This window comes from Gorilla gorilla, chromosome 1 (assembly GCF_029281585.2).
Source record: "Gorilla gorilla gorilla isolate KB3781 chromosome 1, NHGRI_mGorGor1-v2.1_pri, whole genome shotgun sequence".
NCBI lineage: Eukaryota > Metazoa > Chordata > Mammalia > Primates > Hominidae > Gorilla > Gorilla gorilla.
The window spans coordinates 197,588,395-197,614,480 of NC_073224.2; the positions used below are offsets into that span (position 1 = coordinate 197,588,395).

The 26,086-nt window shown below is 42.5% G+C and overlaps 1 protein-coding gene across 5 annotated transcripts in view; it reads left to right on the forward strand.

Annotated features, from left to right (window-relative positions):
• Positions 1-26,086, forward strand: part of FOXJ3 (forkhead box J3) — a 202,879-nt gene that overhangs the window by 23,468 nt on the left and 153,325 nt on the right. The window contains exon 1 of one of the 5 annotated variants that reach the window (XM_019016587.4): positions 19,105-19,123. The exons of 3 other annotated variants lie outside the window; for them this stretch is intronic. The gene's annotated coding sequence lies outside the window, so the exon portion shown is untranslated. Of the gene's footprint in view, positions 1-19,104; positions 19,124-19,604; positions 19,693-26,086 lie in introns of those variants that run through there. One more of the 5 variants, XM_019016579.4, reaches the window with a different exon arrangement.

Below are 26,086 nucleotides of genomic sequence, written 5' to 3' on the forward strand. Positions count from 1 at the left end.
AGACGGAGTCTCGCTCTGTCCCCCAGGCTGCAGTGCAGTGGCGCGATCTCAGCGCTCACTGCAAGCTCCGCCTCCCGGGTTCACGCCGTTCTCCTGCCTCAGCCTCCCGAGTAGCTGGACTACAGGCTCTCACCACCACGCCCGGCTAATTTTTTGTATTTTTAGTAGAGAGGGGGTTTCACTGTGTTAGCCAGGATGGTCTCTATTTCCTGACCTCGTGATCCACCCGCCTCGGCCTCCCGAAGTGCTGGGATTACAGGCGTGAGCCACTGCGCGCGCCCCAACACTGCTATTATTCTCTTAAGATTTTTTCCAATTAGATGGGTGCGAAATGGTATCCCAAATGGTTTGTTTAATCAATAATGAGGTTTATTATCTTTTATATGTTTATTGGCCATCCAGAAGTCCTCTTCTAGGAATTCCCAGTTTCTGTTCTTTACCCATTTTTTCTGCTCTTTATCTTGTATTCTTGATTTGTAGGAATTTTGTTATAAATTCGTCATACCTGCCGGGCATGGTGCCTCATGCCTGTAATCCCAGCACTTTGGGAGGCTGAGGTGGGCAGATCACGAGGTCAGGCATTTGAGACCAGCCTGGCCAACATAATGAAACCCCGTCTCTACTAAAATTACAAAAAATTAGCCGGGCATGGTGGCGCGTGCCTGTAATCCCAGATACTTGGGAGACTGAGACGGGAGAATCGCTTGAACCAGGGAGGCGGAGGTTGCAGTGAGCTGAGATCGCACCATTGCACTCCAGCTGGGCGACAGAGCCAGACTCCGTCTCATAAATAAATAAATAAATAAATTCTGCATACCTTTTCTTGTCAATTAAATGAATTACAAATATCTTCTCTCAGAGTGCAGCATGTAATTCATCTGTTTCATATCATCTTTTGTTAAATACATGTTTTAAATTATAGGTATCGTACGTATCAAACTTTTCTTTCATGGTTTATGCTTTTTTTGTTTAAAAAAAAAATTTCCTATTCTGAGAGAAAGGTTTTTCTACATTCTCTTCAAAATGTTTTAAAGCTTTATTTTACATATTTAGGTTTTTATTCCTGTTAGATATGGTTTTGGATACGGTGTGGCGTAGAGACCTAACTTTCTTTTTTTCTATACACGCAACTGTCTTACCCAGGTTCTCTGAAAAACAGAGCCTGAAATACCACCTCCATGCTAAGGTATTGAGAGGGGCAATCCCAGGCCAACAAGAGTGAGGGGAAAAGGGAAATAAGTCATGGAAGAAAAGAAAGCAAATGCAGGATACCATGTTAGAAGCTGGGCACAGCTTCCTAAGGAAATTCAGCCTGTGGCTTTGTTACCCAGGACATCTTCCAGATAGGTTTCGTGGAAGTGCTACACCTCAGAATTGTGCATCAGAGACAGGAGAAAGGGCAAATAATTTATTTTCTGGCTCCACTTCTGTTTGTTCTTGGTTGAAGTTTGCTCTACGGGGAGTTAGTTAACTTCTGGGCTGTGTTACACAGCTTCTCTGTCTAACCAGTTGGCAAACCAGGCTTCCGTGCTGTTATATGGTGCTTGATGCTTTATCCGAGATTGATGGGGATGGGAAGACTCTCTATGAGTCTGGTAGGGTGGGACCTGGGCACCAGAGTCATTGTGTCTTCTGATGTACTGAGAGCAATGGAGGCCAGGCTCTCACTCTGTGGGGAGATTGAGAAGTGTTGGGAAATGAAGGAATGTCAGCAGCCCCTGGGGCTCCCCAGGGGGCAGGTGTATTATTTTGGTCCTTTAGAACAACCAATTTTCCAGTTATTGACTAATTCATTCCTTCCCTCTACATTTGTAATACCACCTTTGAGCATGTCAAGTCTGTGTATATTCATAGACTTCTTTCTAAGGTTTCTTTTCCATTCCATTCAACAATTTATCCCTAAGCTAATGTCATACCATCTTAAATCTTATAACTTTAAAATAAGGCTGGGCGCGGTGGCTCATGCCTGTAATCCCAGCACTTTGGGAGGCTGAGGAGGGCGGGTCACCTGAGGTCAGGAATTCGAGACCAGCCTGGCCAACATGGCAAAACCCTGTCTCTACTAAAAACACAAAAATTAGACGGGCGTGGTGGCACATGCCTGTAATCTCAGCTACTCGGGAGGCTAAAGCACAAGAATCACTTGAACCCAGGAAGTGGAGGTTGCAGTGAGCCAAGATTGCACCACTGTACTCCAGCCTGGGTGATAGAGCAAGACTCAGTCTCAAAATATAAATAAATAAAATAAGTTGATATGTGGTGGCACAGTCTTTCTATGTTCCGCATCTTCAAAATTATCTTGTCCTTTTCTACTTCCAGATGAATCCTAAGATCAGACTGTTTAGTTCCACAAAAAGTCATAGCTGGATTTAATTTAGAATTATATTGAATTTATGGACAAATTAGGGAATAATTTACATCTTTAGGATATTGAACTCATGAACCTGGTGGATATCTTCATTTATTCAGATCTGTGTATGTATTTGTATTTGTTCTTCAATTTTGGAATTTTCTTCACAATGATCTTACATAATGTTTGTCAGGTTGATTTCTAATAATCTTTTTATTTGTATCAGTATTGTGGATGAGATCTTCATTTCTAATACAGGTTTTAATTATTTATTGATATTGAAAGTCTATTGAGCCAGGCATAGTGGCATATAGCTGTAGTCTGAGCTCCTCTGGAGGCTGATGCAGGAGGATCACTTTAGCTCAGGAGTTTGAGGCTGTAGTACACAGTGATTGCACCTGTGAGTAGCCACTGCACTCCAGCCTGGGCAATGTAGTGAGACCCCTGTCTCTAAAACAAATAAAGAGAAAAGAAAAAAGAAAGGCTATTGATTTCTTTATTGGTCTTGAATATGGCAAACTTGCTAAACTCCCTTACTAGCTTTAATAGATTCTATTCTAGCTCGGGTGTGGTGGCTCAAGCCTGTAATCCCAGCACACTGGGAGGCTGAGGTGGGCGGATCACCTGAGGTGAGGAGTTCAAGACCAGTCTGACCAACATGGTGAAACCCTGTCTCTACTAAAAATACAAAAATTAGCTGGGCATGGTGGCGCATGCCTGTAATCCCAGCTACTCGGGAGGCTGAGGCAGGAGAATCACTTGAAACCCAGGAGGTGGAGGTTACAGTGAGCCGAGATCGCGCCACTGCACTCCAGGCTGGGTGACAGAGCAAGACTCCATCTCAAAAAAAAAAAAAAAAGATTATATTTTATAGATTATTTTGGGGCTTTGTATGTAATCAATCATATTATCTCTATATAAGGACCATAGCTAGACTTTTAATTCCAGTTCTAAAGATTTTTTAAAACCATGAATGAGTGTTAAATGTTGATGCCTTTTCTGTATTTATTGAAAAGGTCATAGTTTTTCCTCTCTTAATCTGTTAAAGTGGTATACTACATGGTATACTACATCAATAGATTTTAGGATGCTGCACTTCCTTGCATTTCTAGGATAATCAACACAGTCTTTACAGAAACAACTCTCATTCTTTTGACATTTATAGTACATTGGTCTATATAACTATATTAAATAAATTAGTTAGAATATCAACTACGCATGATGTCAATAGGTTATTAAATAAAATACAAATGACTCCGAATGAGCACGAAACTCAAGTGCGCAACAGCCCATTACCTATAAGGCTTCACACTGATGGTTCTTTTAAGATAGTAGGAATAGTATCAGTTAAGTGGAAGTCAACTAGAAAGTGTTCACTGTTTAGGGAAATTAGTGATTGTGGCAACATACCCACTATATGCCAACATGATTTGTTTCTATTCAACTAAATTCAAGAAATAGTTACGGAGAAACTACTATATATTAAGTACCATGTTAGGCATCATGGCTAAACACAAAGGTGAATCAAGCAGTTTCTATTCACAAAATATTTCCCAAACTAGTAGACAGGTTAAGTAAGATCAAGTGCTTAAATATCTCATCAAAATACAAAGCAGAGTAAGACAGATGTCCAAGGAAATACAAAAGTTATCACATATCATGGAGGGAAAGTGTAACTTGGGGAGAGGAGTAATCAGGAAAGGAGTTTTGGAGAAGGTAGATTTTGCAGTGAACTAAGTGGGAGGTTAGACCATTGGTCTCGCAGCCAGCCCCTTTAACTGATCTCTATTAGTCTAAGCAATCCACTTTAAAAGCAATGAGAGCTATCCCATCTGATGTGTTCTGACGATCATTTCTTTTCTTGCTGGACTTGCACACAGATTCTCCCTTTCTGTCCAGCCCTTTCATGTGAGATGTCCATCCCCTAATCCTTGGAACCTGTGAATATATTAATTTACATGGAAAGGGAGAATTAAGATTGAAGATGAAGTTTAAGGTTGCTAATCAGCTGATCTTGAGATGGAGAGATTATCCTGTATTGTCTGTATTGGCCCAATGCAATCACAATGGTCCTTAGAAATAAAAGAGGGAGGCAGGAGAGTGAGTGTCAGAGTGATGTGACATGAGAGAGACTCGACCATTGCTGGCTTTGAAGATGGAAGGGGGCTATGAGCCAAAGAATGCTGGCAGCTCCTAGAAGTTGAATAAATCAAGGAAATAGATTGTCTCCTAGAACCTCCAGAGGAATGCAGCTTTTGCAAAACCTTGCTTTTAGCCCAGTGGAACCTATTTCAGGCTGCTGACCTCCAGAGCTGTAAAATAATACATTTATGTTATTTTAAGCCATTAAGTTTGTGGTAAGTTGTTACAGCAGCAATAAGAACTAACACAAAAGATTAATAAAGCCAACCAGGATAAAAAACAGGTTTGGAAGGAAAGGTCATAGCTTTGCTTATGTTGAGCTGAAGAGCTAGTGCCTGTCTGTGAAAGGCCAGCAGGACAGTGGAAATGTGGGTTTGAATATCAGAAAACAGGCTGGGATTTGGAACCTTAAAATCATTTCATAAAGGGGATATTTGACACCTAGAGCATGGGTGAGATGTTTTTAGGAAAAACATTTAGATCAATGCTGTCAAATGGAAATATAACACAAGCTGTGAATGCAAGCTACACATGCAATTTAAAATTTTCAGCAACCATAATAAAAATCTAAAAAAAGAAGTGAAATTAAATTTTAATTATGTATTTTATTGTACTAAACATATCCAAATTGTTTTTTCAACATGTAATATAAAATTATTAGATATTTTACATTTTTACACAAAATCTTTACAATCTGATATGCATTTTACACTTACAGCACATCTCAGTTCAGCATGTCTATAAATAATTTCATGGGCTCAATAGCTATCATGTGGCTAGTGGCTATGGTACTGGGCAGTGCAGTTTAGAGAAACAGCAGATACAAAGGGTGGAGCTTTGAGAGACACCTGCATTTAGGAGACGGGAGAAGGAAAAGGAGCCAATAAAGAAGTGGACAGGGCCGGACACAGTGGTTCATGCCTGTAATCCCAGCACTTTGGGAGGCAGAGGTGGGCGGATCACCCGAGGTCAGGAGTTCGAGACCAGCCTGACCAACATGGTGAAACCCCATCTCTACTAAAAACACAAAAGTAGCCGGGTGTGGTGGCATGCGCCTGTAATCCCACCTACTCAGGACGCTGAGGCAGGAGTATCACTTGAACCCGGAAGGTGGAGGTTGCAGTGAGCCGAGATGGTGCCACTGCACTGCAGCCTGGGTGACAGAGCAAGACGTCTTAAAAAAAAAAAAAGAAAAGAAAAGAAAGAAAGAAATAGACATAGGAGGATAGTCAAGATAGTGCAATGTCTCAAAATCCAAAATAATTTTATTAGGGAAATGTAGGGATGAAAATTTCAAAGGCTCTTCTTCAGTGCTCTGGCTCATTCAACTCTTATATTTGAGAGGTTTTCCCTCCTCTCTGAAGTGCAGCTCTATACTACAAAGTCACTTTCATTTGATCTGGCTTTTTAACAGTCTCATATATCCATCTAAACATAAATTTAGGGGTGCCATCATAGGTGGCTGGGGATAGCAAGGTGACTAAGAGAAAGAAGAAAGGAGCATTGAGGTGGTTTGAGGTTGTTGGAGGATGTGATGATTTAGAACAGGTGCCTGGTGGGAGTAAGATGGAGATCATGTTACCATGACAACTGATTATTTCATTGGTCCAATGACCAGTTGCCATGGTGACAAAATCTTTGTGTCAGTGTGATATGGATCCCAAGGGAGAGAATGCTTGTGCAAAGGACCCCTTCGCTCATTGGTAAAGCTTTTATATTTGCAATGATTTCTGCATTGCTTGATGAAGTCTCCTTCAGGAACTTCAATCAACATTGATGTCCCCTTCTCCTTATTGCTCATTTATAGCAGTCAAACCACATGCAAAATGCACACATTTTCATTGTTCATCTTCTACATACTGCTTTCTTATCTGACATTCCTTAATTGTTTTAGTACTTTAATCTCTTTCTCCTAAACAGATATAATCCCACTGAAGGCAGGGATTATTCGTATAATTTAGTTGTATTTTCAAAGGACTGGGAGTTAGAGGGAAAAAGCAGACATGCCTTGGGCACCAGACATATCTGGGTTACATGCCACCTCTGCTTTTGCCATTTGCCTTAGATATTTCCTAATGGACTTAGGAAAGTCATTTTATCTTCCTGAATTTAGTTTTCTTCTATAAAATGGGGATATTAAAATTTGCACTGTGGGGTTGTTATGATGATTAGAAATATCCGAAATGAAGTAGTTGGCCTACAGCAAGAACTGAATAAATGGTGCCAGTTATTACAACATGGTTCCTAGCCCAGTCCTGGATGCCATGATCAGTACTTAGCAATACCTGATGAACAATAAGATAATGATGACAAATAATGCCATGGTAACAGTAGGACTAGATGAATTTTAGGGTTTCTTAAAGATCAGTTGTCCTATGGTGGCCCAATTATATACCAGCTGCAATTCTTAACTTGCAACCCAAGTTATGCTAATTGTAACTTCTTGGGAGGAAAAATTTTTAAGTATTTAAGAAAAATTAGAGGAAAGAACCAGATACTTTGTGCCTTCTTGATGGAGAAACATGAGAAAAATCACATATGAATGATCCAGCCTCTGGATCCAAGTACTTATTTACACAAAACACAGAAAGGCCTGGCGTGGTGGCTCACATTTGTAATCCCATTTGTAATCCCAGCACTTTGGGAGGCCAAGGCAGGCAGAATCACTTGAGGTCAGGAGTTCGAAACCAGCCGGGCCAACGTGGTGAAACCGCCTCTCCACTAAAAATGTAAAAATTAGCTGGGCCTGGTGGCGGACGCCTGTAATCCTAACTACTGGGGAAGCTGAGGCAGGATAATTGCTTAAGCCCAGGAGGTGGAGGTTGCAGTGAGCGGAGATGGCATCCCTGCACTCCAGCCTGGGCAACAGAGCAAGACTCCATCTCAACAACAACAACAAAAACCAAAAAATGGAGGGCAGAGATACATGTTAAACACCACAACAGGGAAACAATTAGCAAAATCCATACTGTAGAAATACTACAGGAAAAATGGTGTGGTTTCTTCAACAAATACATTGCAAGAAAAAATAATGGAAAAGGAACTTACAAAATAAAAAAAGATGTAAGAGACTTATTAATTCCCACGTGTGGATCTTACTTGAGCTTTGATTCAAACAAACAAAATTTTAAAAAATTCATAAGGTGATTGAAAGTTTAAATACTGACAGGAACAAAGACATAATACTAGTGACTTCAAAAATTCTCATTAATTTTTAGATAAGTTAATGGTATGTTTTGTTAATAAAAGGGTTCTTATCTTTTGGAGATGTATTTTTAAAATACGTGTGTATTGATGTAGTATGAAGTCTGGAATTTGCTTCAAAGTAACACAGAAGGGGCAATGTGAGGATGAGGGTAGGGATATAGATTAAAAAGGTTAGTTATCTGAGGCGGGTGGATCACCTGAGGTCAGGAGTTTGAGACCAGCCTGGCCAACATGGCGAAACCCCGTCTCTACTAAAAATACAAAAATTAGCTGGGTGTGGTGGCACGTGCCTGAAGTCCCAGCTACTCGGGAGGCTGAGGCAGGAGAATTGCTTGAACCTGGGAGGCAGTGGTTGCAGTGAGCCGAGATTGCACTACTGCACTCCAGCCTGGGTGACAGAGCGAAACTCCATCTCAAAAAAAAAAAAAAAAAAAAAATAAGGTTAGTTACTACTTGATAACTGTTGACTTTGGAAAATGGGTATATGAGGATTTATCATATTACTTGCATATCTGAAGTTTCTCTATATTTAAAACATTAAGTGCGTCTATCCAAGATTATATGAACAATAAAGACTTAGCTATAAGGAAATACAGAATATTATTTAATACAATGTTGGACAAATGCATTGTGATGGTTTAATGAATAAATTAATGTGTATTTCCCCTAGCTAGACCTTCATAGCCAGGTTTCTACATTATATACATAAATGATATTTTTCTTTCTTTCTTTTTTTTCTGAGATGGAGTCTTGCTCTGTCGCCCAGGCTGGAGTGCAGTGGTAGCAATCTCAGCTCACTGCAACCTCCGCCTTCTGGGGTCAAGTGATTCTTCTGCCTCAGCCTCCCAAGTAGCTGGGACTACAGGCACATGCCACGATGTCTGGCTAATTATTTGTATTTTTAGTAGAGACGGGGTTTCAGCGTGTTAGCCAGGATGGTCTCAGTCTCCTGACCTCGCGATCCCCCTGGCTCAACCTCCCAAAGTGCTGGGATTACACGCGTGAGCTACCGCGCCCGGCCATAAATGATATTTTTCTATTGCAAATTATAGTTAGTATCATTCATGATGTCTTAGGTTAGATTCCTTGAGAAAAAGACTCTGAGAGGGAGTTTTGTGGGCAAGAAGTTTTTTGTCGGGTAGGGTAAAGTGGGGGTGTGCTTTTGTGTTCAACCCTAGTGGATAGGAATGGGCGGAGGAAGGATCTGAGCAGTGATACAGTTGCCATACGTATCTCATCTGATCTCACCTCACTCAACCCCTAGGGAGCTTGAGAGATGGAAGGCGCTTTTCAAATATGTCCCACGTTGAAGAATGGAGCCAGGCCTTTATCCTTGGAATCATTCTTCTGCCTACTTTGCCTCAACAAACTTGAACTCATTTTTCAAGGATGTGGTCAAGTGTTTCTGTATCTGCAAACTCTTCCTTAAAACACTCACTCTCGCCTGGGAGGCAGAGGTTGCAGGGAGCCGAGATGGTGCCACTGCACTCCAACTTGGGTGACAGAATGAAATCCCATCTCAAAACAAACAACCAACCAAAAAAACCAACAAAAAATGCTCACCCTCAGTCAGATCAAATTCCTTCTTCCACTATCCTTCCTATATGAACCATACAGGGGAATAGGAAGAGCTAACATTTATAGCACTTCTCATGTGCTAAGCACTGTGTTAAGCAGTCTAACTGTGCATGGTTTCAATTAACTCACAGCATACCTACACAGGTAGGTACAGATGCTCCTTCATTTAGGATGGGACTACATCCTGATAAACTCATCAGAAGTTGAAGATATCCTAAGTGGAAAATGCATTTAATACACCTAACCTACCAAACATCATAGCTCAGCCTTGCCTATCTTAAACATGTCCAGAACAATTACATTAGCCTACAGTTGGGCAAAATCATCGATCATGAAGCCTAAATAATAAATAATAAAATAAATGTATTATTTTATAATAACATGTTGAATCTCTCATGGAAGAGTATTGTACCACATATTGCTAGCCTGGGAAAAGATCAAAATTCAAAATTCAAGTATGGTTTCTACTGAATGCATATTGTTTTCACACCACTGTGAGGTCAAAAAATTTTAAATCAAACCATCTTAAGTCGGGGACTGTCTGTATTATTATTATCCCCATTTACAGATGAGGAAACTGAAGCTCAGAGAGATTAAGCAATTTGCATAACTAAAACCATTGAACTAGTGAGTGGCAGGGCTGGCCATTTAACCCCAGACGAGGGAGCCCACATTTTTTTTTTTTTTTGAGACAAAGTTTTGCTCTTGTTGCCCAGGCTGGAGTGCAATGGCGTGATCTTGGCTTACTGCAGCCTCCGCCTCCCTGCAGCCTCCACCTCCCAGGTTCAAGCGATTCTCCTGCCTCAGCCTCCCAAGTAGCTGGGATTACAGGCACGTGGCACTACACCCGGCTAATTTTTGTATTTTTAGTAGAGACGGGGTTTTGCCATGTTGGCCAGGCTGGTCTTGAACTCCTGACCTCAAGTGATCCGCCTGCCTCAGCCTCCCAAAGTGCTGGGATTACAGACGTGAGCCACCATGCTGGCCGGGAGCCCTTACTCTTAATTGCTATTATGCTATACTGCCCCCTAGCTACTGCTTTTATCTTTGTACTCCCAGCCCTTAGCACAATACCTAACCTAGAATTAGCACTTAATAAATATTTACTGAATAAATACATATTCATTTCACCAGCATTTCTAGCAAATTTCATTTTAGAAAAAGATCAACTCCAGATGAAATTTGTAGAAATAAGGGTGGTATATTTCATGGTAGCATGGAACAAGAAACCCCACTAGAAGAGTTAAGCTTGGCTATACTTAACACTGCAGAAAAAGAGATCTGATGGGGGGCAGTGGGCATAGTATAGGCCATAAATTAACTGCTAAATAGTTAAAAAGGGAAACACTTTACTTAAGTACATTAAAAGAAACTTTGTGTGTGTGTGTGTGTGTGTGCACATGCCTTTTTAGCATATTTTGCTTTAAGAATCATTGCAAAAAGAAACATTTCTTATTTATTCTACCATATTAAAGTGGGGGCAAGCCATGGATGAATCATGAACTTAGATGAGATATAATGAAAACAGCATAAGTCAGTAAGTATTCAAAATAGTTGCTAAAAGGTGGAAATGAGATCCTTTAGGACAGGTGAAAGATATAGGAATTACAAATAAGTTTCCTTTACGTAGCAAAGCAACTCTTCTTCATTTTCACTGAAATACAATATGAGATGACATATTTAAGCAGTCTGTGTGGTGTGTTAGCAAAAGGAGGGATTTCAAAGTCATGAATTGATGCTCAAGTCTTTATATTGCCATTCACTAGCAAAGTGACCTCAGTTTCCCTTGCCTACAAAATGAGGAGGATAATCTCCAACTCTTACATTACATGGATTTATTAATATAAAATATTACTTCTTTTTCTGTTTCCTGATTCTGACGGAAGCCATCGTTCCCTCCTCTGAACTTCTACAGACATCAACATTTTGCCAGTCTTGTTTCATCTCTCTCACACTTTTTTTTTTGAGATAGGATCTCTGTTGCCCAGGCTGGAATGCAGTGGCATGATCAGGCTCACTGCAGCCTCAACCTCTGGGTTCAAGTGATCCTCCCACCTTGTAGCTGGGACTACAGGTGTGTGCTACCACGTCCAGTTAATTTTTGTATTTTTTGTAGAGATGGGGTTTTTCCATGTTGCCCAGGCTGGTTGAGAACTCCTGGACTCAAGCGATCCACCTGCTTCAGCCTTCCAAAGTGCTGGGACTACAGGCGTGAGCCACTGTGCCTGGCCCTCAAATTCTAATTATGCCAACACTGTCATACTCCAGAATTAGATGCCTGTTATGTTTGCAGTATTGTCACTTCTTAAGTGAATAGTAGAAACAACAGGTTGAATTTCTTCCTAGTTTTGAAGAACTGATCCACAGATCTGAGCAGTCCTAATTAGTTCTCAGGACTCTCTTCAATGCTTGCATCAAGGACATTCCACAGGTGGTTTTTCAATTACTGCCCAGTAAGCTTTGGAAATGTCTGGAAAGTGTTAAGACTTAGGACTTTGCACCTATGTTTGTCTAATTTAAAAAAAAAATTTTTTTGTTGAGACAAGGTACTTTCTCTGTTGCTCAGGCTGGAATGCAGTGGCACGAACACAAATCACTGCAGCCTCAAACTCCCGGGCTCAAGTGATCCTCCCACCTCAGCATCCCAAGCAGCCGCGACTACAGAGTTTCACCATGTTGCCCAGGCTGGTCTTGAACTCCTGGGCTCAAGCGATTCACCCGCCTCTGCCTCCCAAAGGCTGGGATTACAGGTGTGAGCCACTGTGCCCAGCCTGTTTACCTAAATTTAACCTTCACCTACATGTTCTCTTAATCTGGTCCCATTAAAAACTTGGTCCCCAGTGCACTTCAAGCTAGATTTCTCATTGCCAAATCCTTTGGGATCTTCAGTGTCTTCCATGCTTTGTGATTCCTTCATAGAGGACTGAGTGCCTTTACTGAATATTTACCATGCTCCAGGGCCTGCAGATCCTATTGTTCCAGATATTTTTCATTTATCTGGCATTTCAAATAAATTAGGTACACATAATATTTTATATAAAAATTAGCTACTAATAATCCCTTAACCCAAGTTAGCAATATGTCACAACACAGGAAGAGCCTTTGTGGGGAGTTAGGAGACTTCAGTTATAGTTCCAGATTATTCCATAGCATTAATTTGACAAAAATTTACTTATTTAGGGCCTACAGGCTGCCACATACAGTGATGGGTTGCTAGGTATAGAAGCAAATGATCATGGCCCTTATCTCAAAAACAGGGACTGTGCTGGGCATGGTAGTTCACACCTATAATTCCAACACTTTGGGAAGTTGAGGCAAGAGGATTGTTTGAGGCCAGGATTTCGAGACCAGTCTGGGCAACATAATGATATCTTGCCTCTATTAAAAATAATAATAATAAAAGAAAAGAAAAACAGGAGCTGTATCTTAACATTCTTTGTAAGTTCCCCACCTTCTGGGGCATGACATGGTCCATGGCACTTATAAAGGGTTGTCTGAGCCCACAGATCAAGACTGACTGAGTTTCAAATTCTGTATTTTTATTTTATTTTATTTTTATTTAGAGGCACTGTCTCACTATGTTGCTCAAGGTAGGGTCTCTCTCTCTCTCTCTCTCTCTTTTTTTTTTTGAGACAGAGTCTTGCTCTGTCGCCCAGACTGGAGTGTGGTGGCACAATCTCGGCTCACCGCAATCTCTGCCTCCTGGGTTCAAGCAATTCTCCTGCCTCACCCTCCTGAGTAGCTGGGATTACAAGCATGCACCACCACGCCCAGCTAATTTTTGTATTTTTAGTAGAGACGGGGTTTCACCATGTTGGCCAAGCTGGTCTTGAACTCCTGACCTCAGGTGATTCACCCGCCTTGGTCTCCCAAAGTGCTGGGATTACAGGTATGAGCCACCACTCCCGGCGGGTCTCTAACTCTTAGCCTCAAGCAATCCTCATGCCTTGGCCTCCCAAAGCTCTGGGATTACAGGTGTGAGCCACCATGCCCTGCCTCAAATACCTCAAATACTGTATTTTAAAGCCTTTCACTATACTACACCAATCATCCCATTCTCTATATTTTCTCATAATCCCCAAGCAATCTTTCTACCTGAAGATGACACCAGAAATTTGTGTCACTAAAGAGCAAGATTCAGAAAGTGTCTGCATTAGTCATTATAGGCTCTGTTATGCTATGGTATCAACCCCAAAATCTCAGTGGCCTAATCAGCAAAGGTTGTTTTTCTCGCTTATGCTGTGTCCTTCCCAGGTCAGCTGTGGCTTTGCTGCACATTGTCTTCACTCTGGGACTGAGGCTGATGGATTAGCCTCTATCCAGAACGTTGCTCGTCTTGAGGACAGCAGGAAAGGAAAACATGGTGCAGCATGTTGACTGAGAGCTTCCAGCTAGAAGTGGCTCATACTGCCACTCACATTTCATTAGCTAATACAAGTCACACAGCCAAGCCTGCTGTCAATAGGAAATTACAGTCCAATTCTGGAAGGCACAATAAGTGTTTGGGAACAATTATATAGTCTTCCACAGGGTCTCTTTACCCTTTATTTGTGACACTTGGATGTAAACACACCTTCTCACAGTGCCTCACCCAGGACCTTAAGACTTGCATATTGGTGTAAACAATCCGCTGGTTTAGAGTCTTTGAAGGCAGGAGAGAGGGCTTAGGATCAGACAATTTTGGCTTCAAATCCTGCCTCTGACACTTAAAGTACTGAGCCTGTTTCCTCTTCTTTTACATGATGACCATCTTGTAGTTTTACTGTAAGGATTAAAAAAACCAAACAGATGCAAAGGGCCTATTGTGTTGCTACTCACACAAAGAACAGTAAATGTTAACTATTCCCCCACCAAACTCCATCTAGCATTGGGGTTTCTTGATGGTTCTTATTTAGCTCATCAGGCATGAAGTAAGCCAATTATCTTTGCAACTTTAAATAATTGTTTCTTACTACCGAGTTTGTACCAGAGTTTCAGGCTCCTTTGGGCTGCAAACCTTGGCTACTTTTTCCTGCTAACCAGGTTCCTTTCTATCATCCCAAAAGATATTGCTAACTAACTGGCAGAGAGATTTTCCTTGATCCTACTCTGTTTGAACATCCTCTGACTCACCCTTCCTAGTGCCACCCAAGTTTCATCTGCACCATTGCTTACACATAATACAAGTACTTTATTTACTTACGCATTTGTTAATGTTTGCTCAGCTGTCTTGGTGCCTTTGTGTCTTTCACTGTGCTTTTAATTAGCTTGGCTGATTCTAAAAGTGGAGGTAAGCCAAGGTTTGAACCAGGTGGTTACAAGGAACATGGAGATGGGTTGCAGGTGGGGGATGGCAGATTGTTATGAATGCACTAGTGCAAAATCATTGACAGCCTAGGAAAAAAAAGTATTTTAGGCTAATGCCTTCTACTGGGAAAAAATAAACTAAGCTACTCCTTTCTACTAATAATGATTAAGTAGTAGAGTCTTTGGGAAGGATCACATTTTGCCTTTACTGATATAATCTGAAGTTAACACCAAGCTACCAGAGGACAGGAACTTGATGGTTTACATAGAGTGATGTGGTCTAGCTGCATGAGTTAGTTATTGCCATCAGCCACCAATATTTAATGACTACTTATAAGACTATCACTTCTGTGGCCTCTACTTTTCTTGTATCTACCCAACCTCTTTGACTTTGCACAAGCTGTTCTCTGCCCCCAATTGTCTTTCTCTACTCCCAGTCTTGCTTCTATCTCTGCATGGCAAATTCCTGCTCATTTATTAAAATTTAGCCTTAACTTTACCTTTTAAGGATGAAGCTTTCTTTGGCCCCAGTGACTGTGCCCCACCCTCCACCTCATCCAATTTGACAGAATTAAGCTTTGCTTCTTTTCTGTTTCCATGGCACAAGTATAAATTTCTACCAAATTGCATTGGGATTAACTGTTTACATGTCTGCTTCTGTTTTATTTTCTTTTGACTCCTTGGTATTTAGTACAACATCTGGTATAGAGTAGGTGCTTGCTAAATGATTATTGAATGCTATTTAAGTGTGCATAGTGACCAACGCCCAAGCATTTTCCTTAAATAGCAGTTAGTAGTGCTGAGACCTCTCAGATGGCCTACATATAGCCTTTTAAAAAACCTAATTCAAGAATTATAAAATATTAGATAAAGATACCCAGGAAATCTGGAAGGCTCTTCCCGGGCTAGGAATAATAGGAGGGGCTCTCTCGTGTTTTTCCCTCTCCCTCTTGCAAGTCTTGGCTCATTTTAAATTCATTTCTCATTTTCTGATTTCCTCTTACAATAAATACAGAGGGAGAAAAGGATCAGGTGAAGGCTCATTTATCTTAGCGTCTAGGTCATGTGAAGTGTCGAACACTCAGCTGTTGAAGCACTGCCAGTGTCCAATCAAGGTTTTTGTAGGGCTATTGCAGCCCAGCTCTGGGCTGTGTTCCTTTCAGAGAATTCAGAATTCAGATGAAGCTAGGACAAGATTGCAAACAATACAAAACAATAAAACCACTACCTCATTCCTCTGGGCAATCTGTGTCTTTTAAGGATCTGTCCCTTGAGCTGGATAATATCTCCTCTTTGAAGGCTATCCTGCTCTGCACCCTCCCTTCTAGTCCACTCCCGTCTCCCAAGACAGTCAACTACTATACTCTTTTCTGTGCTGACACTGGGACCTTATAAATAATAACAGCTGTCCTGGGGACCTTTATTTTTGGCAGCCTGTGCATGGTCTCTTTTGCTACATAGCTATGATTATTGTTCCCATATTAGAGGCAGGGAAACAGAGGCTAAGAGAAACTAAATAACTGATGTAGGCACAAAGGAAGTAAGCTATGGAATATTAGACTTGAATCTAGGTCTGCCTTCTCAATCTAGGCTTTAAGCTTTTCCTCCTCACAATGTTCCAGAATTCCCCCTGCTGCTATGGCCATCCTTGCTTTTAATTTATTTTTTATTTTTCTTAGAGTCAGGGTGTCACTTTGTTGCCCAGGTTGGTCTCAACCTCATGAGCTCAAGTGATCCTCCCACCTGGGCCTCCCAAAGTGCTGGGATTACAGGCGTTAGCCACCATGCCCGGCCTGCTTTATTCTTTCTTTCTTTTTTTTTTTTTTTTGAGGAGAGATACTCCTCCACTTTTTTTAATCTATATATTTAAGGTACACAACATGATGTTATGGGATAGTCAAAAAGTCACTATAGTGAAGCAAATTAACAGAGCCATCATCTCACACAGTTATCCATTTTTTTGTTTATTGTGGCAAGAGAAGCTAAAATCTACTCATTTAGCATGAATCCCATATGTAATAAATTTTATCGCCCCTCCACCTTTTAATACCCTGGGACTCATACTTCTTTCCTTCCCAAAGGCTGCTGATCCCCACCTTCCCACCTCATTCTGGCAGCTATCCACCTCTGTTCTCTCTCCAGCCCTATCCCATATTAGCTCAGGATGAGCACTTCAGGGAAGTGCCTTAGAATTCCAGACAAGTGAGAGGAGCGGAGCTGCCCAACGCTTGTAAGAGGTGGTGCTAAACAGGAGTTCAAGACAAGTCTGAGCAACATAGTGAGATCCCATTTCTATAAAGTTAAAAAATTTTTATAAAGAAAAAAAAACCCAAAAGCTCCAGACTTGGAGCTAAGTCTACTTTCTCTCTCTCTCTCTTTTTTTTTTTAAAGACAGGGTCTCACTCTGTTACCCAGGCTGGAGTGCAGTGGCACAGTCACAACTCACTGCAGCCTTGACCTCTTGGGCCCAATCCTCCCATCTCAGCCTCCCACATAGCTGGGACCACGGATGCACACCACCCTGCCGGCTAATTTTTTTATTTTTGTAGAGACAGTCTCCTTATGTTGCCCAGGCTGGTCTTGAACTCTTGTGCTCACGCAATCTTCCCGCCTCTGCCTCCCTAAGTGTTGGGAGACCGTAGACTGACTGTACGTTATTTATTTTTTAGAGATGGGGGCTTGCTGTGTTGCCCGGGCTGCACTTGAACTCCTGGGCTCAAGTGATCCTATCCTCCTGCCTCAGCCTCCTTAATAACTGGGATTACAGTCAAGCGCCACTGTGCCCAGCTGAGACTGCATCTTATTTATCTTACTCATTGCTACTATCTAGTTCAAGCCATCATTCTGTACCTGGGTAATGGAGCCTCTGGCTTCCACCATTGTCCTCTTAGTTCTGCTCTTAGCACGGCGGCCAGAGTGATCTTTTGAAAGCACGAGTCAGATCCTATCACTCCTCTGTTCAAAGCCCAGCAGTGGTTCTGTTTCAGCCGAGATTCCTACAGCTCCCTACTTGAGACCCCTCTCTCTGATCTTATCTCCTCATTCGGCTCCCATTTGCTCACTGCTCCAACCGTCCTGGCCTTCTCATTATTTTTAACACTTCCCGAGGCTTTTGTCTCCAGGCCTTTCCACCAGCTAGCTGTTCCTTCTGCCTGGGACACTTCCCCAGACAACTGCATGGCTGACTCCCTCAGCTCTTTCAGGTCTCCGATTTAAAGTCATTTTATAAATGAGGCCCATGCTGACGGCTCTATTTAAAATTGCAGGCCAGGCGCGGTGGCTCAGGCCTGTAATCCCAGCACTTTGGGAGGCCGAAGAGCGCGGATCACTTTTGAGTTCGGGAGTTTGAGACCAGCCTGGCCAACATGGTGAAACCCCATCTCTACTAAAAATACAAACATTAGCCGGGCGTGGTAGCGCGCGCCTGTAATCCCAGCTACTTAGGAGGCTGAGGCAGGAGAATCGCTTGAATCCGGGAGTTGCAGTGAGCCGAGATCGCGCCACTGCACTCCAGCCTGGGAGGGAGAGCAGGATTCCCTCTTAAAAAAAAATTGCAAACCCCCTTCCTCCAGTTTTCCTCATACCCCTTACCCTGGTGTATTTTTTTTTCCCCATATGCCTTCTAACATATTACATAATTCTCTTACGTTTATCATCTTTCTCCCTATACTAGAATGAAAGCTCCAACTGGGAAGGGTATTTGTTTTCTCTCTCTCTTCTGTTTACTGATACATCCCAAGCACTAAAATAGTGTCTGGCAACCTTAGTAGTGATTGGCAAATATTTGTTGAGTGAATGAGTACATGAATCTTCAGAATCTTGCTAGTCTTATAAAGAAAAGGAATATGTGAATACTTTGAATCTCCAGTGCCTAGAAATGCTTGACCAAACGGCAGGTGTTCAATGTTTACTGAAGGAATTGTGTGCTCAGATCTGCTGGAGGTCTTTATCTGAACCCCTTGAGACTATGTCAAAAAAGTACCCAGGGCCAATTCACTCATGCCTCTCCTTTACCTCTCATCCAATCAGCCTAGTATTCATCTAACAAATATCTAAGTCTCCAAATACTGAGCCACCCATTGTGAGTTCAAAAGCGTGTTTGGCGCTGCAGGGGAATATGTGACTAACGCGAATGAAGCAACAGCAAATACTACACTGGAATGTAATTAAGTGTGAAATTATAGGGCAGATTATCAGTGCTAATAGTTTAGAGAAAGAATCAGTGAAGACTGACGTAGAAGTAAATTCCAAAGTTCACTCGTCGACCAAACTACCCTTCTAAACGCTCCACCTACTGATAGTAGTACCATAACCTGGGTAGCTACCTTGAGAATTAGAAGGGCCTTTAGAGGTCCAACTCCTTTAAGAAAGAAAGTAAGACCAGACACGGGAAAGGCCTCCGCAGACATGAGTCTAGCACCTGGGACTCATGAAGTTCTGAAAGGAGGGGTGTCCTGAAGGTCCAAGGCGCCTTTGTTGGGGGTCACGGAATCCGCGGTGTGCCAGGTCGGAAAAGGCGTCCGCTTTCCTGGAGAGGAGGCTAAGGTGCCGGGCACTTCGGTGAGGTGGCGGAGGTTGGGGGGCGGGGGAGGGCAGAAGGCACTATTCCTTCGGGGCATGGGGCCCCAGGTATCCGTGGGCAGGGTCCAAAGCCACCGATCCCTACTGTCCTCAACTGCGGGGTTGCCTCCGCCGCCTTTGCTCCCAGACGCCACTCCGAGGCACAAGGACCCCAAGTCGCTCAGAACTGCCGGCAGCTAGATGACACCGGCTGCGCCGAGGCAGAGCCCCTGGAGTCTCAGGGCACTACTTGTCCCAGCGGAGGGATCCCGCATGCGTCGAAGCGACCGTGACCGCGCAGGGACTTGACGCCGCTGACGCCGGGCCGGCCGCGCAGCGACGTCGCAGGAGGCGGTGGCGGCGAGGGCGGGCGGGGGATGCGGGTCGGGAAGTAGTTCCGGGTGCGCGGCCCCGGATGTTGGCTGCTCTTGCTGCCGCCGCCGCTCTCGGCGCTGCTCGGGGCCTCGACCGCTCGCAGTAGGCACCGTTGGGACCTTTCCCGGGGGGGGGCGGAGACGCACGGAGCGGCCGGGGGCTCGGCCGGGCCGTCCCGGCCTGCGCAGCCTGAGGTAAGTGCCCCCCGCCAGGGCGGCCGGGCCTGGGCGGCGAGCGAGGAGGCGGGGCTGTGGCATCTCCCGGGACGGAGGCAGGGGCTGCCCTCCGCGAGACGCCCTCTCTCTTCTAGCCGCAGCCGCGCTGCGGGGTGGGCGGCGGGCGGGGCACGGGGCCTGGGCCCCGGCTGGGGCCTGGCGGACGCCGAGGGCTGGGTCCCTCCCTCCCCCGCGGCGCTTCTCAGCTGCTGCTGCCCCTCAGCTGGGAAGCAGCGGCTTCACGTCTCCCGCCCCTCCCCCAGGCGGGGCCCCGGGGAACCAGACGTGGATCCCGGGGGCGCCTAGTCCGAGGGCAGCGACCGTCTCCTTTCCTCCATGACCTGTCCCCTGGCCTGGGCTAGCCCCCGACCCCGGCACTCTGCGTCTTCTTCCCTTTAAGCTTGGGGGCGCTTTTCTGCCGGCAGGGCGGGGTGTACCTCACGCCTTGGAGTGGCCCTTTGGGGAGAGGAGGCCCATGCGAGGGTGCCTGCGTTCCCGCCCATCCTGTGTCTGTGTCCTTTGCTGGGATTAGGGCAAAGGCAGCCGTTCCATGCGGACGTGTTGCTGTCCTGTGTGTGTTGCATCCTGCCCACGTGGTAGAGTGTCTCCCGCCCCCCCTCCCAGCTCCATTTTTGCAGCTGGTGAGGAGGGAGGTTAACGGGATGGTTTTTCCTCTGTGATTTCCTCCGGGTGGCGTGGAAGGTGTTAGGGTCAGTTTGCTTTGCCGAAGCCGACTGTTGGTTAGATGAAGAATCAAGAGTTGTACTCTGAAATTGAGGCCAGTAGGGGACATAACAGGGCTTAGTTTCATTAACATCTTTTTTCCTCTTCCATTAGCTGCTCTTATTCTTTTCTCTGTTGCTTAATCATAGAGAATAAGCGCTTGCTACGGATGCATTCAGGTGTATAGTTTTCATTTCTCTGTTTTACTTTTTGTGTGTCTGGTTAGCAAAGGTTTTACTATTCCGTGTTGGTGCATTCCACGTCTGTGTTGTCCCTGGTTGGATTCCTGAATGAGTTAGAGCCATTCACTCTAATTCCTGAAGGAGTTAGAGATTGGTGGGCACCTTTTTGGTCTTTTTCTGAGATTTATTTGTGTGTGTTTTCTTCCTTCTGTTTTGTTTCCCAGTGAAAAAGCGTGATGTCATAGGAGCGTTATATGCATAGCTCTTTTTCTCACAAGGCAGCACTAGTTTCACCTAGTCACTTATTTTGTAGAAGCTCTTTTGCTTCACTTTTCCTCTTACTCTGTTGAGTACCCATTGCACTCTGTTTTTTTGAAACTGGTTTGAAACATGGTTTGAGTAGTTTTTTTCTTAATGTCTCTTCCAGATTAGGGTTTCCATCTTCTGTTTTGCTGTTTTGAGACCACAGATTGTTCCCGCAGTAACAGTGAGAGAAGCCTATTCCTCCTGGTCCCTAGCAAATATTTATAGAAAAGCAGTAACTCCTCTCTCTTTTTCTGAGTGGCATATATCATATAGATGTGATTAAATTTTTTAGTTTCTTAGATAAATAGGAGGATTTCTCTTTTTGCTTTTGTCTCAGAATTGAGGTGAATCTTCTTGGTTTTGTGCTGCTGAGGACAAAACTGGGAAGTTTCTCATGCTTTCATTAGATTTTTTTTGGATAAGGCTAGAACGTGTTTATTTTGGCTCTTTTTTGTTCATTAGTTTGGGTAAAATAAAAAAACTTAATGTTTCAAAGTCACTTATTAGATTCCAAAGTGGCCTGCATTCTCACTTTGTTTTTCACATTGTACATTCTTTGAGTATATTTTTGACATTTTTTTCTTTTATCTGGTACAGTTCGTATATTCCCTTTCCTTCTATGTAGAATGAAAATATTTAAATATAGATTTTAGATTATATCTTTTCATTATGCTAAGTATGGGTGGGGCAGTGGAAAATGGAGAATGTTGTTCTGATACATACTGAGGCTTTTTGTTTTTTTTTTTTGGTAAGTCAGCATTTGTGTACTTCTGTAAAGTACGTGTTATCTATGTGTGAAGTCTGTATGAAGAGACGAATAAGATACGTGGTCTCTTGGAAAGCTTCAACTTATATCGAAAGAACAGTTTCTTTTTCTGTTCGGGAAACATGTACATCATTCAGAATTATCAAACTGCATCAAACTTCTCCTTGGGATAACAGTACAACCAAGGTCAAAAGTGTAAGGGACATTTGAGAAAGATACAAATTTCCAAAGGGAAAGAGGTGTATTTCGGGAGAGTGAAGGGGCCTGTGCAAAGCGAGAGAAGTGGCAATGTACAAATGATATCAAGGAGCTTGACTGTCAGATCATCTGTGTCGGTGAATGATAATAAATGAGTTTAGGATTGGTGAGGGGGTATTGATGGAGGATCTTTCAAGGATAGAGGGTTTAGTTTGATAGGGTACCACAATGGGTTCTAAAGAATGAGAGTAAGATGATGCATCTTGTTCCTGAGGAAGGTTTTTGTATTAGCTGAGTGTCCTGGGAGTGGAGAGACTGATTAGAATGCTTATGGAGAATTTTAGGAATAAGCTGATGAGGGTCTGATATAAGATAGTGGTTGTAGGAATAAAATAATAGCTAACATTTACTTACTGTATGGCAGATATTGTTCTAAGCGCCTACGTTTGTTTAATTCATTAAATCTTCATAATAAGGTATTAAAATCAGAAGGGACTTTGGGCAAGTTGCTTAACCTTATGCATGTAATTATTCCCATATACAATGAACGGTTAGATGAAAGGTAGATTTTGCACTGACCAGGGATATAGATGCTAGTAAAACACATCAGTAGATGTGTGTTGGGAGGGTAGTAGTATAATGAAGAAAGAGCTTTGAGGTTTGGAATTTTGGGTCCTGTAATAGGCTGATAGCATTCTGAGAAGAACCAGAAAGTGCATCATTTCCAGGATAGGAAGATTTTCTACAAGGGCAGGGTGTTGACAGTTTCAAATGCGGTGTAGAAGTTCAGAAACAGTGACTACAATGAAGAGACAATTGAATTAAACCAGAAGAGATAATTTGTAAACTTAGAGAGAAATTTGAAAGGAGGGGTAAGAATAGATGCCAGATTTGTTTTTCACAGGATTTGTAGAGACATTAGGATCTGATATGGTAATTATTAGTATTTCCTTAAAAAGGAAACAAACTTATGTTCCAAAGCCAGTGATTTTATACTTTAACGCTTCTCTCCTTAAACTTTTATTCTTTTTTTAAAAAGCTTTCTTGAAGTATAATTCACATACCATTTCATTCACACATTTAAAGTATACAAGTCAGTGGTTTTTAGTGTATTCACAGAGTTGTGCAACCATCACCACAGTCATTTTTAGGACAGCATTTCAAAAAGAAGCCTTGTACCCATTGGCAGTCACTCCCCGTACCCTCACCTCCAGGCAGCCACTAATGTACTTACAATCTTGTAGAGATGTTGATAATTCCAAATGCCTGTTGTGGGCATTTCATACAACATACGGTCTTTTGTGTCTGACTTTCACTTGCATATGTTTCAAGGCCCATCCATGTAGCATGTATCAGTATTTCATTCCTTTTTATTGCCAAATAATATTCCACTGTATGTATATACTGCGTTGATAGCCATTGCTTTAGTTGATGGGCATTTGAGTTTCTTATTCTTTCATTATTATTATTATTATTATTTGAGACAGAGTTTCTGTCGCCTAGGCTGGAGTGCAGTGGCGCCATCTCGGCTCGCTGCAACCTCTGCCTCCCAGGTTCAAGCGATTCTCCCACCTCACCCTCCACAGTAGCTGGGATTACAGGCGTGCACCACCATGCCCGGCTAATTTCTGCATTTTTAGTAGAGACGAGGTTTCACCATGTTGGCCAGGCTGGTCTCGAACTCCTGACCTCAAGTGGTCTGCCTGCCTCGGCCTCCCTAAGTGCTGAGACTACAGGTGTAAGCCACCACGCCTGGTCAAGTTTCTTAATTCTTTTAAACTCCTCCCCATTTTCATTGAATCTTCACCCTGCCAACCCCTCACATGGCCTTCTTTTAGATTATAACCTCTGCCATGCATTTTGCTAAGCATTGGGGATATAAAGATGAATAAGACATGGCCCTTGAACATTCATATAGTGTTTTATTGGTTTATATACATTTTCTCATACATTCTCTAATTTGATCTCAACAACCCTGTGATAAAGGCAGAACATCTTAAGATGAGCAATTTGAAGTTTAGGTGACCTGCTTAGGGTTGTACACTTAAGTAATTGGTGGAGCAGGTAGGTCTTCTTAGTTCATATTTGTGCTATTTCCACTACTCTGTGCTGCTATTTTAACTTAAAGATTCTCATGTAATTTCCTGGAGACTTAGAGGGACTGGAAAATGTACTGACTCAAAGAATCACTGTTTTTATTTGTTTGTTTGTTTTGTTTTTGAGACAGGGTCTCACTCTTGCCCAGGCTGGAGTGCAGTGGCACGATCATGGCTCATTGCAACCTCAACCTCCTGGGCCCCAGTGATCCTCCCACCTCAGCCCCCCAAGTAGCTGGGACTACAGGTGTGCACCACCATGCTCAGCTAATTTTTGTATTTTTTGTAGAGAAGTGGTTTCGCTATGTTGCCCAGGCTGATTGCTAACTCCCGGGCTCAAGTGATCCACCAACCCTGGCCTCCCAAAGCGCTAGGATTACAGGCGTGAGCCACTGCAGTCAGCCCACTGATTTTCTTCCGGACTTAAAATGAAGATTTTTTTCCCTAGATTCTGCCACTTGTTTGTTCTGTGTTTTAGACAAATCATTTCATATTTCTTTTCTTTCAGAACTTTCATGGAGTTCATGTGATGATAATGATAATAATAGCTAACATTTTTTGAAGCCTTACTATGGGCCTAAAAGTGTTCTAAGTACTCTACATTCATTATCCATATCTTACAACCCTTAATATTTTATAAATTTTATAAGTAGATTTTATAAATATATTGTAGATTTTATAAATTTATTGTAGTTGTAAATTTTATAAATACGGTAGTTTTACAGATGAGGAAATGGGCACAGAGAGGTTGATTTGACTAAGGGAACATAGCTAGGAATGGAAAGAGCCAGGATTTGAACCCTTGTAGTCTATTTTCAGAACTCTGTGGCTCTTAATCACTACACTGTTCTGTTTACTGTGTTATGAATTAATAGAGGATAATATTTCAAGTAAGGGCATGATATAATATGAAGCTTTGATTTTGAATGTAGTTGGGGAAACAGTTAAACAGCAGTTTTAACTTGACATCGCATCCGCATTTCTCTTAAAAGTGGACTTAACACTACAGTGTACAAAGATACATATTGTTTAGACATTTTTTTGTTTGTCCCTGCTCAAAGCTTCTCAGCTCAGAAATTACATTATTTTCACTGATCTTCACTGTTGGCTTTGTTAGTCACTTAGCTTTCCACATTGCCACTATTCAGAAACCTTGGCTTGAGACAGCTAAAGCTCACTTTTACCTCTCTCCTCAGCCTTCCTTTAACTGTGAATTTTTGTTTTCCATTTTGAACAGTTAGCCTTTCAGTCCTAGAGGGAGTTATTCTTTACCTCTTCCACTCCAAAACCCAGAAAACACCACAGTGGCGTTTTATAACAACTGTCACAAAATTTGACCATCTTAATTGGCATAACATGATTTTAGTGCACAAATAAGAACCAAAGCATAGTGTTTTGGTTAAAGAGATTGACTTACTCTGAAATTGGAAAAGGCATCTGCTGTACAGGATTTTTGATTTAATAGAATTTGTTATAACCAGATCAGCAGAGCATTATTACTGTGGGCCATCTGTTGGAATATGGAAATAGCTTTGTTATATGGAACCAGATGTTGTTTTTATATTTATAACAATGACATTCTACTTATTTTAAGTAACCTTTTGTAGTTAGGTACCTTTGGCTGCCATTCTATTTGACATGTATATCAACTGATAACCTGAGAATGTGATGTCTTTCAAAGTGGCCATTATTCTGTGGGATCAGGACAACACAGGTGAAACAAAAAGGAAATGAGACTCATACAGTGTCAAACTTTAGTGCTATAACAAGATAAAATATAGGAAAAATGACCTGGTGTGGTGGCTCACGCCTGTAAACCTAGCACCTTGGGAGGCCGAGGCAGGCGGATCACTTGAGGTCAGGAGTTTGAGACCAGCCTGGTCCACATAGTGAAACCTCGTCTCTACTAAAAATACAAAAATAAGCTGGGCATGGTTGTGGGTTCCTGCAGTCCCAGCTATTTGGGAAGCTGAGGCAGGAGAATCGCTTGAACCTGGGAGGCCGAGGTTGCAATGCCGCTGCATTCTAGTCTGGGCAAGGGAGTAAGACATTGTCTCAAAAAAAAAAAAAAAAAAAGTATGAATATGTGATATGAGATAATT